General features: G+C 44.5%; 1 long non-coding RNA gene across 1 annotated transcript in view; it reads right to left on the minus strand.

Moving 5' to 3' along the window:
- BORCS5 overlaps positions 1 to 8306 on the minus strand; it is a 103171-nt gene extending 94865 nt beyond the window's left edge. Inside the window, exons 1-2 of the long non-coding RNA XR_002344101.1 lie at positions 7844 to 8306; positions 5168 to 5311 (exon numbers count right to left, since the gene is read on the minus strand). This is a non-coding gene — a long non-coding RNA (BLOC-1 related complex subunit 5). The remainder of the gene's footprint in view (positions 1 to 5167; positions 5312 to 7843) is intronic.

Genomic DNA, 17595 nt, shown 5'->3' on the forward strand with positions numbered 1-17595 from the left:
CTAGCCGAGTCTTCGACCTACACCACAGCTCACGGCAACGCCGGATCCTTAATCCACTGGAGTGAGGCCAGGGATCGAACCTGCAACATCATAGGTCCTAGTCGGATTCATTTCCACTGCACCCCGACGGGAACTCCCTGCCTCCCTTTTCTAATCAATGTAGAAGATATCTCTTCTTCACATATGAAGTAGGAACATCAACTTAAATGCTCACTGGCTTTTTTGTTGTTCCCTGCAGACTGGCCACCCTACTGTTGCCATTTCTATTTTCACATCCCTCTCACAAGTGATTTCTCCTACTTTTCTCAGCCAAATACCGGGACTCCCCTTAACTACAAGCTGCTTCTTGTGAGCCTTCTCCTCTCCTGCATCTATTCTCAATATTCAAGAGGTGAAAAACAAAGCCAAGGCAACACAGCCAGTTGGTAGCCAAGTCCCAGTTAAAATCCATATGCTATTGGTAGGAATGTAAATTGGTGCAGCTACTATGGAAAACAGTAGGGAGATTCCTTTTAAAACCAAAAATAGAACCACCACATGATCCAGCAATTCCACTCCTGAAATATATCTGAAAAAAATGAAGACACTAATTTGAAAAGACAATGTGGAGTTCCTATTGTGGCACATCGGAAACGAATCCGACTAGGAACCACAAGGTTGCACGTTCAATCCCTGGCCTCTCTCAGTGGCTTAAGGATCCGGCATTGCCATGAGCTATGGTGGGCCCCAGATGTGGCTTGGATCTGGTGTTGCTGTGGCTCTGGCATAGGCCGGCAGCTGTGGCTCCCATTAGACCCCTAGCCTGGGAACCTCCATATGCCACAGGTTCAGCCCTAAAAAAGACAAAAAGTCAAAAAAAGAAAAAGAAAAAAAAAGACACATGCACCCCAATGTTCATAGTAGCACTATTTACAATGGCCAAGATGCAGAAACCACTTAAATGCCCATCAACAGATAACTGGATTAGAAGATGTGACCAGCCATAATGGAAAAAATAAAAATCATTATAAATGAAAAAAAAAGTAGTGGAATGTACACACACACACACACACACACACAATAAAGAGAGAGAGAGCATGCATGCACACCACAAACGGAATATTACTCAGCCATGAAAAAGAATGAAATACCGCCATTTGCAACAATGTTAATGGATCTGAAGAAAATTATGCTCAATGATGTAAGTCAGACAAAAAAGACAAATTACACAGAGTTCCCGTCATGGCGCAGTGGTTAACGAATCCGACTAAGAACCATGAGGTTGCGGGTTCGGTCCCTGGCCTTGCTCAGTGGGTTAACGATCCGGCGTTGCCGTGAGCTGTGGTGTAGGTTGCCGACGCGGCTCGGATCCCGAGTTGCTGTGGCTCTGGCGTAGGCTGGTGGCTACAGCTCCGATTCGACCCCTAGCCTGGGAACCTCCACATGCCGCGAGAGTGGCCCAAGAAATGGCAAAAGACAAAAAAAAAAAAAAAAAAAAAAAAAAGACAAATCACTATATAATATCATGTATATGTGGAATCAAAAAAATAATACAAATGAGGGAGTTCCCCACTGTGGTACAGTGGGTTAAGAATCTGACTGCAGCAGCTCAGGTTGCTGCAGAGGTACGGGTTCAATCCCCAGCCCTGCACAGAAGGCTAAAGGATCCAGCATTGCTGCAGCCAGCTGGAGTGTAGGTCGCAACTGCAGCTCAGATTCAATCCCTGGCCCAGAAATTCCATATGCTGTGGGTGCAGCCATTAAAATATAATAATAATAATAATGATGATGATGATGAATGTACGTGCAAAACAGAAACAGACTCACAGACATAGAAAGCAAACTTGAGGTTACCAAAGGGAAGAGAAAGAGGGGAGGGACAATTTAAGGGTATGGGATTAACAGATACAAACCACCATATCGAAAATAGATAAGCAGCAAGGATATGCTGTATAGCACAGGGAATTATACCCATTATCTTGTAATAACCTATAATGGAATATAAGCTTCAAAATATTGAATCACAACACAATGTTGTAAATCAAATATACTTCAAAAATAAAAAATAAATAAAATCCAAGTAGCAAAGCACCCAAGTCTAGCTGTGCTGCATTCACGCACCATATTAATTATTCACTCTCCAGATTCCAGGCGATGATTTTAAATCAAGGTTAGCTTCCCTTAACACAAAACCTTCCAGGTGCTTCCCTCAAGTCAGTTTATCATAAAATATGAATTATTATTATTATTTTTTTGGCTACACCTGTGACATGTAGAAGTTCCCAGGCCAGGGATCAAACTCACATCAGAGCAGAGACAATGCTGGATCCCTAACCTTTTGTGCCACCAGGGAAATCCCAAATATGAATTTTTTTTTTCTTTTTACAGTGCATCTGTGGCGTATGGACGTTTCCAGGTTAGGGGTTGAATTGGAGCTGCAGCTGCAGCCCTACACCACAGCCACAGCAACAACTAATCTGAGTCACGTCTTCAATCTGTATCACAGTTTACAGCAATGCAGGATCCTTAACCCACTGAGTGAGGCTGCGGATCTAACCCGCATCCTCACAGAGACAACACTGGGTCCTTAAACCACTGAGCCACAATGGGAACTCCCCAAAGATCAACTATTTTAAACGTTTAAAGAAGAAACATTTAAAGAAGAACCACAAGGACCTCCCTTGTGCACAGCAGCTTAAGGATCAGATGTTGTGGCTGTGGCACAGGTTTGATCCCCTGACCAGGAACTTATGCATGTCACAGGCAAGGCCAAAAATAATAATAATAATAAAAATAAAGAAAAAAATTCTAATTCCAGAAAATTCTTAGGTATACTTCAAAGTTCTAGGGAGTTTCTTGTTTTCGTTTTTTTGTGGTTTGCTTTTCATATTTCCCTAAAGTGGAGATAAAAATAGATCATACAGGCCTCACCCAGGACTAGAAGACTTTGGAAGGAGAAAGGACATGGTTAACAAGAAGTAGAGGCAGGAAACTTGTGACTGTGGGCAGCACCACATGAAATTCCAGAGGGGACGGAGTGCAGAACACAGGTGACCACCTCCAAGTTTCTAAAGATAAAGGTATGTCTTTTAAATGTGATTGCACAAGGATATATGAAGATGGACATTTCATTAATGTTGGTTTCCTTGGAGAATCACATTATTCCTCAAAATAACAGAAACTAATGAGAAGATGGTAACAGGATGTAATGTGTTCTTTTGTGTAAGAGCCAGAATAGTTTAACAAAGCCTAACCCTAAAGCAATTTAAAAGAATGAAGATTCCGTCATGCTCAGTGGTTAATGAATCCGACTAGAACCATGAGGTGCAGGTTCGATCCTGGCCTTGCTCAGTGGGTTAAGATCTGGTTTGCCATGACTGTGGTGTAGGTTGCAGATGCAGCTCGGATCCCGCTGTGGCTCTGGCACAGGCCGGCGGCTACAGCTCCGATTAGACTCCTAGTCTGGGAACCTCCATATGCCTCAAGAGCAGCCCAAGAAATGGCAAAAAGACCAAAAAAAATAATAAATAATAGAAAGAATGAAAACTTGTTATTTCCTCATATACAAAGCAGATGAAGTATTGGGAAGAATGAGATAATATATGGATCATCTATGAAGCCTCATTTGCATTTAAGTACAGTATGGAATAGTGTAACTAGTATAAGATTTGACATCAGTAATAAGGTTCAAGTTCAACTTCTATCTGCAAGCAAATCTGGCACAAATCATTTAAACATATTTAATGATGTAAGAACTAAAGAGATAATGTGTATGTGTGTGCAGGGTAGGAACATATTAATACAAATAGCTATATAAATGTAAGCTGTTTTATATTACATTGTACCAGGTTAAGTAAACTAATATGTGTCAACTAAATCAATTATATTTCCTAATCTTTTGTGAGGAGAGGGAGAAAAAAAGAGTGATTCTTACAGGGGAAACCTCATTCAGTTAACAGAAAATCATTGCCACTTAACAGAGATATTAAAATAATAAAGTAATATATGTATCAATATAAAGTTAATACTAAAATACAACTATCAAGGGAGTTTCTTCTGTGGCACAGTGAGTTAAGGACCTTGCATTGCCACAACTATGGGGTAGGTCACACTGTGCCTCAGATTAGATTCCTGGCCCAAGGACTTCCATATGCCGTGAGTGAGGCCAATATATACATATCAAATGAACAATAAAATTCATGCTAAAAGCTAACTACATCCATATATGCCAATCAGGAGGGCTGATCAGACACACTCTCTCCTCTCAAACACAAATTCCCCCTCCTACAAAACAATTGCCAGGATTAATTACAAGTGTACGTGGTCATGGAGATTGTCTTTAGAGAGCTGAACTAGTCAACCCATAGTCCAGATCACAAACAGGAATGAAAATCTTTTTTGTGGAAATATGACAGGTAAGCCAACTTCAACATCATTCATTCATGCATTTACTCGGTCCCTACATTATAGCAGGGCTCTACTGCAATGCTAAGGATTCAACAGTACACAAAACACAGACAGTTCCTGCCATTAGGGAGCTCACATTCTAGCAGAGAAGTACAGACAATAAACAAATAAACTATGTAGTAGGTCAATGGTGATTATGAGCTCCAGAAAAACAGGGCAGAGAAAGGGGCTGCAATTCTAAATAGAGGAGTGAAGAAACACCTCATCAAGAAGACAGCATTTAAGGAAAGACTTAAAGGAGATGAGTAAGGCACAGGGATATCAGGATAGAGTAGTGGGGCTATGCACACCTTTCCAGCAAGTCCAGATAAAATAAAATGCAAACCCTTGAATAATTTCTATCCTCTTAAATTTGTTGAGGCTTGCTTTGTGTCCTAGTGTGTGGTCTATCCTAGAGAATGGTCCATGTGCACTTGAAAAGAATGTGTATTCTGGGGTTTTTTGGATGTAGTGTCCTGTAGATATCAATTAAGTCTATTCTATTGTCATTTGGGATCTCTGCTGCTGTAATGATTTTCTGTCTGGAAGACCTGTCCTATGATATCAGTAGGGTACTACTACATTAAATGTCTTATAATAACCTGTAATGGAAAAGAATCTGAAAAAGTATATATATATATACACACACACACATATAACCAAATCACTCTGCTGTACACCTGAAACATATTGCAAATCAACTATATTTCAATAATTTTTTTTAAAAAACGCAAGTTCTTACCTTTCAAAAGTGGCTGGAAGGTTGGAATCTCTTGCAACTTGATGACATCAGGATCATTGCTGACATTCCGTGAGGCCTGGGAGCCCTGAGCTACAACCACAATATCATCCATCTTGGCTCTATGCTTAGCTGGAGAAGGGGCCACTGAAAACAAAGTTACACTGCTCAGAAGTTGCCTGTTAGTTAGCTTCCTCTCCCTCACCAAAGCTGTCTTCACTGTAGTCATTAAAAAGACTATTTTTTTTTTATACATACACAAAAATGTTAACTGTAGTTATCCTGCAGTGAAGGCTGGGATATGGGAGATGAGTTATGGAGGACCTCTATTTTCTGAGATTGAAAAACCCTCAAACTTCACAGGAACACACGCCAACTATGAAATTGTTTTTATAACTGCAAGTATTTTATTATTCAATACACAAAAGAAAAAGCAGATTATTTTTAATTTTTGCTTTCCGCCTCCTGATGTTTGCCTCTATTTCACCAATGAGGAAACAGAGGTACAAAATTTAGCTGTGACTTGCTCAAGATCAACAGTGCTAGAAACAGAATTAAGAAAGGAACTGGAAGTTTATGAGTTGTTGGTATACATGGCCCATCCCTGTGGCACTTTGCAAAGCTGTGTAGCCATCACATCACAGCAAGCAAGCCCAGTATGTTGGATAGACAGTAATCACGGTTGGGGAGGGGGGGTTCTCAACCTTAGGTGATGGTACCACCCTCTTCACCCTTAAAGTCACAGGACAGAAATAACCAGTAGGTCCATTGCAGGCTGAGGCAAAATTCAGAATTTGGAGGACTGCTAGAGATGCAGGTAAATTTCAGGTCTCCAAGGAGAACGTAATCCATTTAGAGGGAGTGATGCAAACGATCAAGGGCTCCCTAGACCAAGAAATCCTCTTCTCCCAAATATCTTCCTGGTTGGGGCAAGAATAATCTTTATTGTTTTATACTCTAAAAGGTAGTATTTACAGGCTCACCATCATCATGTCTCAAAAGTTTATCCAGAGGAGTTTCTGTTGTGGCTCAGCAATAATGAACTCAACTGGTATCTATTAGGATGTAGGTTGGATCTCTAGCCTCGCTCAGTGGGTTAAGTATTCTGCGTTCCTGTAGCTGTGGTGCAGGCCAGCAGCTGCAGCTCTGATTCAGCCCCTAGCCTGGGAACTTCCATATGCCGAACATGCAGCCATAGAACTGCCCTGCCTCCTGGAGCCGAAAGTCTGTGTCTTGGCATTCACTGCATCTCAGCTACTTTCACTGCTCTTCAAGAAATCTCTCTTACCCTCTTTTGCTAATTCACCTAATGTTTTACAAATCCCAGGCCAGAAATCTTTCCTGCTACAAAGTAATTGCTCCTTCCCTAGACCCCATACAAAAACAGATTTTGCTAGATTCTAGTTAGCCTCTACTACTCATCTGAAAATGGGGCTACTGCAAGGATTAAAGAGGAACACATGTGAAGCACTAAGCACAGGGGAACAGGCAAGTTGCAACCTATGCTATTGGGTAATACCAATTAGTGCAATCTAGTACTATTTAGAGCTCAGGCTGTTGGTTAGTAGGTGAGCAATCCTATTAAAAAGATGCCACACTTCTTCCCAAAGAATGTTTCTGGCCTGACACAGAGGCAAGAAAGTAAGAGGTAACATCTATTTCTGTGTTTGTTATAACAGATACTACATTCTGGGTCTTCCAAAAAAAAAAAAAAATAGCAAAGCTAGTACATGCTGCACACCATAAAAAACTGTCTAATCTAGCTCCCGGAATGGTCTGAACTAGAAGGGCAGCTTTCAGTGTGGAATCCCCTGATCTGTTAGCGTCTATATTTCTGAAGTACAGATCCTACCAAGAACAGAGCAGTTCTATGACCAGAGCTCTTTTTAGGCTCCAGATATAAGCCAATTTGGATTAACAACTCTTATCCAGGGCAACTCCAGTGGTCCCAGGGTTTGGCAGGTAACAAAGAGGAGCAAATGATTCTCAGTTAGCAAAGCATCACCTGTTTTATTTACTGACTGCTCATTGTATTACAGGAACAGTAAGCTCCCGTTCCTATATCAAACTCGGAGAGAAATCTAAAAAATATGGATGAGTGAAGAATAAGAAAAACATCAGAACCTGCCTTCCCAAACAACTTCTATATTAAAAAAGGAGCCGAGAAATCTTCCGATTGGTTGCAGTTCCTGGGCACCAAAACCAAGGCACCAAAACCAAGGCTGCAAAACACCTGTCACACATCCCTCTGAAAAGGAATCTCTGGGACCCACTTCTAAGAAGGAATCTGTTCTTTGAGGTCTTGTCTGTGAACCATACACTGTGCGACCAAACCTCACTGTCAGGCATCAATACTAAAGCCAGATATTATTTAGGTCCTCTTTCAAAGCGTAGGCTACACTGAGAGAAACACAGCTGTTTTGAAAATTAATGGGCACGGGCGGCCACCTGGCTCAGCTTGCAATCACAGGCACTCACTACCATTGGGAGAATCAAAGCCAGGCCAGATGGTTACTTTTTTTTTTTTTTTTTTTTTTTTTTTTTTTTTTAAGGAAAAAAACACGGTGAGAGCTTTCTGTGCGTTCCTGTCACCCGTCCCAGTCCCCACCAGGCTGGGAGGTAGCCCGCTCCGCAAGCAGGCAGGACTGGCTGGAGGAGAGGGGAAGTTAGGACACCGACCTGAGGAGTTCAGATCGTTGGGTCGGCTCTCGGCCTCGGAGCTCTGCTCACTGCCCATGGTTGCCGGCAGCGGTGGCAGCGGAGGAACGGTGGAACGGGCGGTGACCGCTCCGGCGGCGGGGCGACAGGGCAGGGGCCAGGGACCTAGATGAGAAAGCTACACGGGCTGCGGTGTGGGGATGGCGCGCCCAACCCAACGAGTGGCGCGGGCGGCAGGGGACAGGAGGCCCTACTTGGGGAACTGACTGCAAGGATACGTGGCTGGGCTACACGCCCCTCGCCGCCTTCTTTGGGGAAACCCAAGACCAAAAGGCAGGGGAACGCCCGGCACCAGCCGCGCCCGCGGCCGGCGGGCGGCGCCGCTTTCACTCACTCGCTTGCTCAGACGCCGCAGCTCGCTCCTTCCGGGACGCCAATTGGCCGCGCCGGCTGCGGCGGCCGTCAGTTCCGGGTTAGAGGGCCCCCGCCCCGGCCCGAGGGAGGGCGGGGAGACTCGCGCGGAAGACTCCCGCGGCGCAGCCTTAAAGGGCCCAACCTCCTCAAAGACAGAACCGCCCCGCAGGGTGCAGCGTTTCCTGTTGTAATATTGCACATCACCTTTAAGCATTATTCACACACTAGGCACTTTACTCCTATTTTTAGAACTTTACATAATAGGTTTGGGGGGAGTTTGTTTTTGTGTGTGTATTTTGGGCATTTATTGTTTTCCGTTTTAACTGAGATATAAGTGACATATAGCATTATATTAGTTTCAGGTGTACAATGTAATGGCTCCGTATTCGTATGTGTTGTGAAATCTTAAATCTTGTTTTACAAATGGCAAAATAGAGGTGTTAGACTTAGGGTTGGAACCCATAGCTGTCTGAATGCAAAGTTCCTGTTTCAGTTCCAAAAGGTGGAAGTTTGGCAGTAGACAACCGTGCAAAAAAAAAAAAAAATACTTGATGGTAAAGGACGGAGTTGAAAATGAGAGCAAAATGAATAGAAAATGCTGACTCGTTTGTTAGATGTTTATGCATCTTCAAAGGAAAGTGGATGCCCCAAGTCTCGTCACTTTCTGGGGAGCTTGACAATTATCACAGGGCATTCTGAAACTAGCAAAGGCGGAAAAGAAGTATGGGTAACGCAAAACAGAAACTGCCAACTTTCTCGCATCGTGTACGAAGACTTAACAATGTATTCCCATCAAGGAGTTGAGCGGTTCTGGGATTCTCAGAACTTTGCAACTCATATTGTTTGTTTTACGAAATTTCAAGCGAATACCCTGAGATTATATATACATAAACGTCTTATGCATATCATCAGAAAGAGTGTCAAATTGATGAAATGATTAAATCCCTTCTATTCTGCAGTATCACAAACATTTCACCTGCTTTAACTCATTTAATTTTCCCAATAACCCTGATGACCATAAGCAGGTAATTTCCTCATGGTCACTAGGTAGTATGTGGTGAAACTAGGATTTGGGATTCTCTGGTTATAAATCTCATGCTCTTTCCTCTGCTCCCCATCACAGTACTGTCCTCCCTGGGTATCCTCTGGGGGATTGGTTCCAGGACCCCCTGCCTCTGGAGGATACCAAAATCCATGGATATTCAAGTTCCTTACAGCTGGCCCCTCTAAATCTGCAAGGAAGAAATCTTGGGTATGGAGGGCCCACTGTACCATGAGAAAAATTCAAGTGAACATAAATTCAGTATTTGGTGAGAATGTGAAGATAGAACTAAAAACTGCCTGAGAGATCAAAAGAGTTTCCTAAGAGGTGATGTTTGACTATAGTCTTGAAGTTTACATAAACCACCAGACTTATGGAACTGGGAAAGGCCCGCTAAGTAATGTGTCCATTCCCTCTTGCAAAGCCCTTGGTTCTTCTCTCAGATATTTGGGGAGGATGAGCGAGAAGGCAAAGAAGGGAAAGTAAGTCATAGTCTGACTCTTGTTCCCTCTCCCACACCAATATTTAATTGTGTTCTATACCCTAATCCATACTGATGTGATGGTGATTTTTATGCTTCCCTTTGGATAAATGTTTCATTCTAGAAGGGATCCATCAATTGATGAATGGATAAATATATCATCCCAGGAGTTCCTGCTGTGGCCGAACAGCATCAGTGGTGTCTCAAGAGCACTGGCATGCAGGTTCAATCCCCAGTTCAGCACAGCGGGTTAAAGATCTGGCATTGCCACAGCTGCAGCGTAGTTCACAGCTGTGCCTCGGATCTGATGCCTGGTTCAGGACTCTTTATGCTGTGGGGTGGCCAAAAGGAGAAAAAAAAAAATATATGTGTATCCCATTCTCTACTGGCCAGCAAGGTATCTGCAAAGAAATCCACTGATAACCTATGTATAAGAAAATTGTTTTCTCTTGAAGCTTGTAAAATTCACTCTTTGTTTTGATTTTAGGCAACTTATTGGGCTTGGAAAATAATGTTTTGGTTTTGAAATTTTCGGATGACCTATAAGCTTCATGAACTTGTATGTTCAAATCTCTCCCCAGGTTTGGGAAGTTCTCAGTTATAATTTCTTTAAGTCAGCTTTCTACCCCATCTTCTGCTTTTCTCCTTCTGAGAATCCAACATGGCAGGGCAGGAGGTGGGGGTGGGAGGTGCTGGTTGTTGGTGTGCTCTCTGTGGCTTCACAGTCTCTGCCAGGCAGGTGCACTGTGATGGAGGCCAGTGGCAGGCATCAAGTTTACAGCTGGAGGGGTAGCCCAGATTGAGCACAGGGTAGTGGAGGTCAACCACAGGGGTCCAGACTGGCATCTTGCATTCATGCAACCACAGAGTCCTGGGCTGGCTGCTATTGTGATTCTAGGCTCCAGGGGAGACTGGGGGCAGGGGAGGAAGCAGGGAGGGATGTAGGCAGCTGTCAGCAGTAAGTGTAAATACCTGTGGGGTGAAAGCTGATGATGGGGGGCATGTCTCAGGTGGCAGTACTAGTCACTGGTTTCTTAAGTGGTGATAGCTGCTGGGTTTGTCTGCAGAGCAGGTCACTGGGAACTGTGATCTCTTCTGCTCCATAACTGCTGTTCCTGTTTTTTTCCATGTTTCTAGCATCTCTATACCTCTTAGCTTCGCAGGTCTGCGTCAGGCGAAATTAATTTTGGAGAAACAGCAGTGAGTGATGGCTTGGAATGGGATCTTAATTTTCTGCTCAGGAATTGAACCTGGGCAGCCTGGGTGAAAAACAGCCACTAGACTAACTAGAGGCTAAACGCAGAATTGGGGGAGTTTCCGTCATGGCACAGCGGAAACGAATCTGACTAGGAACCATGAGGTTGCGGGTTCGATCCCTTGCCTTGCTCAGTGGGTTAAGGATCTGGCATTGTGGTGAGCTGTGGTGTAGATCAAGGATGCAGCTCAGAACCCACGTTGTTGTAACTCTGGCGTAGGCCGGCGGCAACAGCTCTGATTAAGCCCCTAGCCTGGGAACCTCCATATGCTGCGGGTGCAGCCCCCAAAAGACAAAAAATAAATAAAAGCAGAATTGCCCCGCTTCCTGTCCCTTGTTGAAAGCAAGACTGTTTCAAAGAGGCAAAGCCCGTGAAAACAGGTACAGAGTTTATTGCTAGAAACACAGTACAACACGTGGGAGAGCACACAGAGAAGTAGTCTTACATGTCTAAGGCAGAACCAAAGCACTAGCACACACCCAGAAGAGGAGCTCGGGTTCGAGCATCCTCCTCAGTGAAGGGTGCACCAGATGAGTGGTTTAAACCACTTACATAGGACAGATCTCCTGGTCTTTGTTTTCCTTTGGTCAGTTTTCTTCTTTTGTTTCTCACACCTGACAGAACCCAGGGCCCTCCCCAATGTGCCAAGATGGCACAAGACAGATTCCAGAGCAAAGGGTCATGGGACAGTATCAGGACTTATTATGGCCTGGTACCACTTCCCTGTGTGATCCCTAGGAGTCTTTGTGCGCATGCGTAATTGGGGAGGTCTCCTTGACCCCAGGAGTGATTGATGTGGTTATCTTATCTTTTTACTCCAGCAGAGCTCAGCTCCTGCCATTAACTTTCTCCCTGAGGTGTGTCAGAGAGAAGAAAGGCTCCATTTACGCAGCCTAACAAGTCCCAGCTGTTCTCAGCGCAGGGGCCCATCTACCTCCTACCTCAAAATCAAACTTGCACGTTCATGTGGTGCCCTGAAAGGCTGGGGAAGCTGGTTCTTCACCCCACTCCTTTTTTCTAGCAAAACAATTTCCAGCTGGCAAGTCCCTCTTGGTACTGAGCAGTGCAGTCAGGGATAAAAGATCCAGCAAGACTCAGTCTCCCTGCCCTGTCACTGCCCTCCAATAATTCCCCATGGCTTCAGGATAGTTTAAAATTTAGCAGCTGAGCACTTTCTTGCTCTGACCTAGCCTCTCTCTCTATTCCTTTCTCTTCAGGCAAACTTCATCCCAGTCAGGGTGAAATCTCCTGGGTGGTCATGCTGTTGTCTCTGTTTTCTCTGGAGAGCTTTTTTCTCTCCATCCAGTTAACTGAGTTTCATTCTTTTCATTTTTTTCTTTTTTGTCTTTTCTAGGGCCGCACCCACAGCATAGGGAGGTTCCAGGCTAGGGGTCCAATTGGAGCTGTAGCCACCGGCCTACACCAGAGCCACAGCAACGCAGGATCCGAGCTGAGCTGTGTCTGCAGCCTACACCACAGCTCATGGCAACAACAGATCCTTAACCCACTGAGCGAGGCTAGAGATCGAACCCGCAACCTCATAGTTCTAACTGGATTCCTTAACCACAGAGCCACAACAGGAACTCCTGAGCTTCATTCTTAAAGATTTCATTTCTGGGAGTTCCCATTGTGGCTCAGCGGGTTAAGGACCCAACATAGTCCTGTGAGAATGTGGGTTTGATCCCTGGCTTCACTCAGTGGGTTAAGGATCCAGTATTGCAGCAAGCGGCAGAGTAGGTCACAGATGTGGGTCAGATCCTGTGTTACCATAACAGTGACATAGGCCTCAGCTGCAACTCGATTCGACCCCTAGCCCAGGAACTTGCATATGCTACAGGTGCAGCTGTAAAAAGAAAAAAAAAAAAAAAAAAGATTTAACTTCTGGTTGAAAACTTCTGTCCACACAAAACCTTGTATAGAGGTGTTTATTGCAGTTTTATTCACAACTGCCAAGACTTTGAAGCCACTAAGATGTCCTTAGGTGAATACATATACTCTGGTCCAGACATGGAACAGGGGAAGTCATGGAGGAAACTTAAATGCATATGACAAAGTGAAAGGAGCCAGTCTGAAAAGGCTACCTACTATACAATTCCAACTACATGACATTTTGGAAAAAGCAAAAATGTGGAGATAGTAAAAAGATCCACGTTTGCCAGGGTTAGAAGCACAGAGGAGGGGTGAATAGGCTGAGCCCAGAGGATTTGGGAGGCAGTGAAAATACTTTGTATGATACTGTAATAGTAGATACATATACATTTGTCCAAACCTCTAGAATGTACAACACTAATAACATAAACTATGGTCTTTGGGTGATTATGATGGGTCAACGTAAGTTCAACAGTTGAAACAAATATACCTCTCCTATAGGGGATGTTTTTGTTTGTTTGTTTTTTGTCTTTTTGCATATGGAGTTCCCAGGCTAGGGGTCTAATCAGAGCTGCAGCCACCAGCCTACGCCAGAGCCACAGCAAAGCGGGATCCGAGCCATGTCTGCAACCCACATCACAGCTCTTGGCAACACCGGATCGTTAACCCACTGACCCACCAGGGATCGAACCCACAACCTCATGGTTCTTAGTCAGATTCCTTAACCACTGTGCCACAACGGGAACTCCTGGAGGGTGTTGGTAAAGGGAAAGGCTATGCATATGTGGAGGCAGGGGCATATGGGAAATCTTACTGTGAACCTAAAGGTGCTCTAAGAGAAAATAAAGTGTTAAAAAAAAAAAATTGAATTTATGCACCTCCTCCTGGATTTCCAGATTAGATGTCTCCCTTGTCATCTTCCTCAGTTAGCATCTTTTTTTTTTTTTTTTGTATTTTTTTTGTATTTTTTAGAGCTGCACTCGAGGCACATGGAGGTTCCCAGGCTAGAGGTCGAATCGGAGCTGTAGCCACAGCCACGGCAATGCCAGATCCGAGCCATGTCTGCGACCTGTTCCACAGCTCATGGCAACGCTGTATCCTTAACCCACTGAGGGAGGCCAGGGATTAGACCTGTGTCCGCCTGGATGCTAGTCAGATTCGTTCCCACTGAGCTACAACAGAAACCCCGCATCTTTTATTATAACGCATATTCTTTACACAGTCATTGATTTACCTGTGTGTCTCCCTAACTGAACTATAAGCGTCTAGAAGGTAGATTTGTAACCAATCAGGACCCTATGGGCCTTCGCAGGACAGACCCTTCCCCATGTCCTCTGCTGTAGCTCCTCTCTAAAGCACCCAGATATAGAATCTCATGCATACCGTCCTGAATTTTTCAGATGCTAAAAACAACCACCACATGGAGGAAATTAACTGCTTGATGATCATGAGTAGCCCCCAGATCTACTGGCCCTTAAGGCTTGATAAAGTTAACCAGCCTGATACCTCGCCTTCAGTCAGAGGATTGTGCATGAGCTGATCACAAACCCTAGAATGCCCTTCCCTCACCTGGCCTTTAAAAAGGCTTTGCTGCTGGCGTTTTCACTGTGGTGCAGCAGGTTAAACACTCTGTCGTGGCTTGGGTTGCTGCTGAAGCATGGATTCAATCCATGGCCTGGGAACATCCATGTGCCACCAAAAAAGTAATTAAAGAAAAAAAAAAAGGCTTTGCTGGAGTTCCAGTGTGGCGCAGTGGGTTAAATATCTGGCATTGTTACTGTAATGGTTTGGGGTCACTGCTACAGCGGATATTCGATCCCTAGCCTGGGAATTGCCATGGGTAAGGCCAAAAAAAATTTTTTTTTAATAAAAAGGCTTTGCTGAATACATTTGGGGAGTTTGGGGATTTGGGAGGCAGGAGCCACCTGTTCTCCTTTCACAGCCCGGCAATAAAACTTTCTCTCCTCTAAACACCAGTGTTTTGGTTGGTTTGGCCTCACTGTGAGGCAGGCACATGAACTTACATTTGGTAACAAATTTGTCTTTAATTTCCATGCAGGAGTTCCCGTCATGGCGCAGCAGAAACGAATCCCACTGGGAACCATGAGGTTGCGGGTTTGATCCCTGGCCTCGCTGCTCAGTGGGTTAAGGATCCGGCGTTCCCATGAGCTGTGGTGTAGGTCGAAGACGCGGCTCGGGTCTTGCGTTGTTGTGGCTGGGGCGTAGGCCGGCAGCAACAGCTCCGATTGGACCCCTAGCCTGGGAACCTCCATATGCCGCGGGTACGGCCCTCAAAAGACAAAAAAAAATTTCCCATGCAGGTGTTTAATATATATTTTGCGAATAAAATACTTTTTAAAAAAATCTGCCTTTACCTAAATGGAACTTCTAAGCATCAGGAGAAGACAATTAAGAATTTCTTCAGTCAATGAGGTGACAATGAATACAATTTCTAATTTAAACACCTAGTTTACATCAATAGAAAATTTTCTTTAATCATTTTCACCAATGTCCTCTGTTCACTGAAAATTATACCACTTCAGCAGCAACCAATTCATTTTATCACAGAATCTTGAATTTGAAGTTTCTAAGTGGGGAAAGGTCTACTTAGCTCTTAAGCGAGGACCATGTGTGAAAGGACATTCAAACACCGTGAACTTTCTATACCCTGGACCCTCACATATGCTATCTGCAGAGATAAAATGTACAGAGCAATCAGTCTCTGGTTTCATGAGAAAAATTACTCCAATGGGAATTCACTCTGGAGTTTCTTTTACTTTGGTAACTCTTCAAAACAAAATTTGAGACATCGGTGTAATTCAAGAGCAGGTCAGGAGTTCCCATTGTGGCTCAGTGGTAACAAACCAGACTGGTATCTCTGAGGACTCAGGTTTGATCCCTGGTCTGGCTCAGTGGGTTAAGGATCCAGCATTGCCATGAGCTGTGGTGTAGGTGGCAGATGCAGCTTATATCCTGCATTGCTGTGACTGTGTGTAGGGCCAGCAACTGTAGCTCCAATTTGATCCCTAGCCTGGGAACTTCCGTATGCCTTGGGTGCAGCCCTGGGAAAAAAAAAAAAAAAGACCAAGCTGGAGCTCCCACTGTGACACAACAGGATTGGCAACATCTTGGGAGTGCTGGGACATGGGTTCCATCCCCAGCCCAGCACAGTGGGTTAAGGATCTGTCATTGCTGCAGCTTCGGTTTACATCGAGACTGTGGCTCAGATCTGATCCCTGGTCCTGGAGCTTCTTGTGCCACTGGGCAGCTAAAAATGAAAAAAAAGAGCAGGTCATCGTCTGGATACAACTAGTAGAGTTAGTTCCACACAATGGACCTTTGTTCACAGGCCGTATCTGTCAACATACGCCTCCTGCAGCTATTGGTTAAAACTAGAACCGTAGGCTGTCAGGCCTAGAATAAATCTACAGCTGCATGGTGCCTTAGGTCTGAAAGCTCTCTCACACCAATCAAGGTAGAGATATGGTGAAAGGTTAGAACGCTTGGCAATTTAAGTGTCAGTGGTTGAATAATGTTGTGCTTGTTTGCCTGTGTACAGGGGTGGGAGTGATGTGAGCACCCTAGGCCTTCTTTCCTATGCATGCAATCAACACATAAATTTTTGTTAAATATTTACTATGTACCTATTATGTACCAGGTACTATGCTAAATATTAGAGATAAAATTTTTAAATAGACCCCATTGTTTTCATCATTATTATCCATACCTGTAAACAATAAATCCTGCAGAATCCCAATGCCTTTCCAGAGTCTTGACTTGCACGTTTAACACAAAAATTGCCAACCTGATTGAGGACCATCCATGCCTTGAACAGTTAAAACAGGATCCTCTTTATTTTTTTTATTTTTTTTATTTATTTTTTTTTTTTTTTGTTTTTTGCCTTTCCTAGGGCTGCTGCTGCGCATATGGAGGTTCCCAGGCTAGGGGTCTAATCCAAGCTGTAGCCACGGCCTACGCCAGAGCCACAGCAACGAGGGACCTGAGCTGGGTCTGTGACCTACACCACGGCTCATGGCAATGCTGGATCCTTAACCCACTGAGCCAGACCAGGGATCAACCTGAGTCCTCAGAGATACCAGTCTGGTTTGTTACCACTGAGCCACAATGGGAACTCCCTGACCTGCTCTTGAATTACACCGATGTCTCAAATGTTGTGAGAACCACTAAAAGGTGACACAAAAAGTGCAAAAACTGTTGGAAATGTGGCACCAATAGATTTGCTCCAAGCAGGATTACCACAAGCCTTTAATTAAAATAAATAAATAAATAAATAAAAGCGATATTTGCTAAGTGCAATCAAACGAGGTATGCTTGTATAGTGTACATTTTTGTGTTGTTTGACTTTCATGGTTTTTGCCTGTTCTTTGGCCTCGGGGAAGTGAGAAGTGAGAACTCGCAGCTGCAGACCCTTAGGTACTCACGAGGGTCGCGGCCGGCCCCCAGCAGTGCGCACAGCCGGGATGCACAATGTGAAAGGGTGAGTGGGTGAGTGGGGCGCCCGGGGCGGGTGGGTGTGTGTACTGGGAGGGGCTCCCGGCTCCCGGCTCCCGGCTCTCCCGCGTGCCTAGAGCACAAGCTCCAGGTTGCAGCCAAGCATCTCCGGGTTGCAGGGCGGGAATGTGCCCTTCCCCCTCCGGCAAACTTTGAGAGGCCCCAACGGAAGCAGGAACTCGGGAACCACAAACCCCGG

Source organism: Sus scrofa, chromosome 5 (genome assembly GCF_000003025.6).
Source record: "Sus scrofa isolate TJ Tabasco breed Duroc chromosome 5, Sscrofa11.1, whole genome shotgun sequence".
Lineage (NCBI taxonomy): Eukaryota > Metazoa > Chordata > Mammalia > Artiodactyla > Suidae > Sus > Sus scrofa.